Below are 4,818 nucleotides of genomic sequence, written 5' to 3' on the forward strand. Positions count from 1 at the left end.
TCCTTAATAGTATAGTATAGTATAGTATAGTATAGTATAGTATAGTATAGTATAGTATAGTATAGTATAGTATAGTATAGTATAGTATAATATAGTATAGTATAGTATGTTGTTGTTTAGTGCCATCGAGTTGGTTCCGACCCACAGCAATCCTGTAGAGGGTTTCCAAGGAGCAACTGGTGAGCTTGAACCACCAACATTGTACTTCTAACCGACTTTGCAGTCTAGCACAATAACCCACAGCACCACTAGTATACTGAATATACCTCAAGATCAGCAATTCAAAACTACCAGCTGTTCTGTGGGAGAAAGATGAGGCTTTCTGATCCTGTAAAGATTTACAGCCTCGGAAACCCTGTACAGGGTCACTATGAGTCAGAACCGACTCCACGGCACTTAACAACAACAACAACCATAGTAATGAAGAGACTATAACGCTAATAGCTCACAACAGTGTAGCACAACATGCCAAGGCTTTAGTTATTATTTTTCAGTCTTCATTATTGTAAGTGTGCCATTATTATCCTCATCTTATTGATGAGAAAACTGGAGCACAGAAAGACTAAGTGACTTCCCAAGGCCACACAGCTGTTTACTATAATAGTGGAACTAGGATTTTAACCCATGCTCTTAAGCACACTGAACTTTCTAGAATATTAACTATCATCTATTGAGCACCTACTGGTGTGGCACTGCAGACTAATGAATGCACTGGTGTACTGGAGAAAGGGGGAGGTTGGGGTGGTCGTCCAACAACCCTACTCAACAGGGCCACTGGATCAGGCAGCCAAGTGAACACTCAAAGTACAGTGGAGAGGTGGCTCATTCCTTTTTTCAGCAAACAGCGGTCAGTGCAGGAGAACGGGCTCGGGTAGTCACTCGATCTTCCGCTCTCTCTAGCTCTCAGAGCTCTTTCAGATGCTCTTCCCTTTTGTGTGTGTTCCGTTCTACTTACTCAGTGTCTCTCTCTTCTCCTTCTGTGTCTGTTTGTTTTCCTTACCCCTCACATGGGGGATGCTCCATAAGTACTTTGATTATGTGCCGTGGAGTCAGTTCGGACTCATAGTGACCCTGTATAGGGTTTCCGAGGCTGTAAATCTTTACAGGAGCAGAAAGCTTCATCTTTCTCCCATGGAACGTTGGTAGTTTCGAACTGTTGACCTTGAGGCTAGCAGCCCAACTCATAACCACTACAAAGAAGGCATCTTGCCAAATGTACTCAAGCGTTATTTAGCAGCGTGACACCGGCACATAGCAATTACTCAGCATTCCCTAGCTCCCCCTGCTGGAAGGAGAGGAGTCCATGTGTCACTCCCTGGCTATTGCCACCTTCTGGCCCAACAGCTGGACTGCTAGGTCAGCCGTTCAAGCTCACCAGCTGCTCCTTGGAAACTTCCAACTCACTGTGAGTTGGAACCAACTTGACGGCACTTCACAACACCAACTCTGTGCTGGGCTGAGACTCCAGAACTCAGCGTCCTAACGCCAGTTTAGTTTATAGCCCACACAGTGCTGCCTTTACATCCAGGAACTTCCCCAGTTCCCCTTTCACCTGGTTTTTGACATGGCTGTGTCGATCTTGTCACCACATCTGTCAACATTGGTGATCACTCTTTGCCCCCACCCCCAGTCATGCCCCATCTGGTTTCACATGATTAAATTTCTCCCTTTTCTTATGCTAATAGACTGGAAGCTTTTAAACTGACCAGTGAAGCTTCAATATGTACTAACCCCGGGATCCCATCCTGCTGACTATACATAATTCCAGCTTGTCTTGTCCCTGCGTGCAACCTCCTGTGGCTGTGCATCAAGGCGTCTTGTTGTTTTCTCTATGAGAACTACATTCTGTTTGTTACCTGGCCTGCCTGTAAGACACCCACACCCCACTTTTGGTCAAGCTCTTGACCACTGTTACAGCTGTGTTATTTCAAATAAGTTAACAACCACCACCTTTAAATTAAGGCCCTTCTGTGCTGGGCAAGGACTCCTGGTGTGGTGCTGTGGGTTAATGTGCCAGACTGCAAAGCCATTTGAACGGCAAGGTTGGCGGTTCAAGCTCACCAGCTGCTCCTTGGAAACCCTATACAGGGTCGCTATGGGTCGGAACCAACTCGATAGCACTTCACAACAACAACAATGCTGGGCAAAGGATAGAAGGTCAAGTCAGGCTCTTGACCATTGTGTTACAGCTGTGTTACTTCAAATACGTAAACAACCACCACCTTTAAATTAAGGCCCTTCTATGCTCTGGTAGTGTAGTGGTTACTAGTCGGGATGCTAACCATAAGGTCAGCTAGTTGGAAAATACCAGCGGTTCCGTGGGAGAAAGATGAGGCTTTCTGCTCCTGTAAAGATTTACAGCCTCGGAAACCTTGTGCAGGGTCGCTATGAGTCAGAACCAACTCCACGGCGCATAACTGCCACCATCACCACCATGCTGGGCAACTCTCCAGTTACATTATCATCAGCAGCATTGCAGCTGAGTACATTCTCTGCACCAGGCGCTCTTCCAACTACTTTATATGTTTTAACTGATTAAGTCAGTCTATGAAAGCTCTACAAAGTTAATGTATTTTCTATATTTTTGGAGGAAGAAACTGAGATACAGGTTGTGACTTGCAAGCACACACAGCTGAGACTGCAATTCAGTGTCAAGTCTGACTCCACAGCTTGTGCATTCAGCCACCCTGTTCCCCTGCCTTTTGGCTTACCAGGAAGCCTACACTGCTAGGATGGCCTTTGGAGTCTTTGGTGCTGTTAGCAAATCTTTGCTGTTTTCGGCATCCAGACACACAGATGATGGTACTTCCTGTCCCCTTGAATTTAGGTGAGGCCAATGAAATGTGATGGGAGTGATGGATGTCACTTATAGTTTAAGGCCCAGTGCAGTCTTTTCCACTTGCTTTGAAAATCTTAGAAGCACAGGGACCGCCTGGGTCCCTTAGTGAGGATGACACAAAGTAAAGCTTTCATCAGACCCATGATGGGCATATATAGTGTGAGCAAGAAACCTTTATTGTTTCACTGGAATTTAGGGGGTTACTGCTCCTGGTGTGGCACTGTGGGCTAATACGTCAGGCTGCAAAGTTGTTTGAACTGAAAGGTCGGTGGTTCAAGCTCACTAGCAACTCCTTGGAAACCCTGTTATACAGGGTCGCTGTGGGTCAGAATCGACTCGATGGCACTTAACAACAACTGCAACATAACTAGCTAGAATTTGTCAACCTCAGACTACTGATGAGGTAAATCTTTATTGTGGGAGCAGCTCTATGCATTGTCAACTGTTTAGAAGTACCCAATAGATGCCAGTAGCAACCTCCCTCACCCCAGCTCTGACAACTAAGTGTCTCTAGGCATGGTCCAATGTCCAACTGGAGACAAAATCACTCCCGGTTAAGACCTACTGCCCTAGCCTCCAGATTACAACAGAATTGGATTATCCGGTTAGTCCTAAATGCATCCCACTTTGGGTATATTTTTGTGTTTGTTTTAATGTGCTGTTGGATTCTATTTGCCAATATGTTAAGATGAAGTTAAGTGCTGTTGAGTTGGTTCTGACTCATAGCGACCCTGCATAAGGTTTCTAAGGAGCAGCTGGTGGGCTTAAACTTCTGACCTTGCAACTCAAATTGACATTGTAGTCTGGCACACCATCCTGTAGCACCACACCAGGGCTCTAATATTTAAGATAGTCACATCAATATGTTATGTATAAGTGTGGTATGTAGTTTTCATGGTGAAAGCTTTCTCTACTTTCAAGCTCCACGTTAGACTAGGTTCAATAGCGCTTTGCTTTGCTTTGCAGCAGTTTAAATGGCAATTCTCCCCTGAAATCATCTTGGGCCTGGAGCTTTGTTTGGGAGAGGCTCTGTAATACTTTCTCTATTTCCTCTATGGTAACAGTTTAGTCTGTTGAAATTTACCATCTCTGTGGTAAAAAATGTATTTTTCTAGAAAAGTATCCAAATGTATCAAATAGATTTTCTAACTGAGAAAATTCACAAAACAATTTGGATTTCTATTATGCTTATTTTAACCCAGAAGATGTGGGCCTTGCCTTCCACCTGGAAAAAGTCAGGAGATGCTGGGTAAACAGCTCTGTTTCCTCTGGGCTCACCATTCCCAGTTGTCTGATGTAAAATAAGCCAGAATTTGCCTTCTTGGTACTTGTTCAGGGCCTGCAGTGTAACAACTTGAAAGAGTAAGCTAGATATCCAGAATCAGAAGAGTTAAATGAGCTCTGACTAAGGTAAGCAGAGGAGCCCTGGTGTGGCGCTCTGGGTTACTACACCAGACTGCAAAGCCATTTGAACTGCAAGGTCGGCAGTTCAAGCTCACCAGTTACTCCTCGGAAACCCTATGCAGTGTTGCTATGGGTTGGAACTGACTCAACAGCACTACAGAACAAGGGTAAGCAGAAGGAGCTCTGATAGTGTAGTGGTTACAAAATGGACTGAAAACCTTAATTAAGGCCAACAGTTCAAAACTTCCAGCTGTTCCGCGGGAGAAAGATGAGGTTTTCTGCTCCTGTAAAGATTTACAGCCTTGGAAACCCTGTACATGGTCACCACGGCACATCATGACCACGATGACGAGGGTAAGCAGAAGCTAAGATAGCAGTTCTCAGAAAGGCCTTGCTGACCTCCAAATGGTTCTTAGATTGAGACCCTAAAGCTTGAATTTCAATCATCAGGAGGAAACACTACTTTTTCCTTTCTCTCCATATCTCAGGGGAATGAAGAAAGGTCATTGAAGTGTACTGTACTCCTTTCTTTCATACGATCCTTAATAATTTCATAATTTCTGAGGGTTCTTTTT

The sequence above is a fragment of the Chrysochloris asiatica genome, unplaced genomic scaffold (assembly GCF_000296735.1).
Source record: "Chrysochloris asiatica unplaced genomic scaffold, ChrAsi1.0 scaffold00047, whole genome shotgun sequence".
NCBI classification, from domain to species: domain Eukaryota; kingdom Metazoa; phylum Chordata; class Mammalia; order Afrosoricida; family Chrysochloridae; genus Chrysochloris; species Chrysochloris asiatica.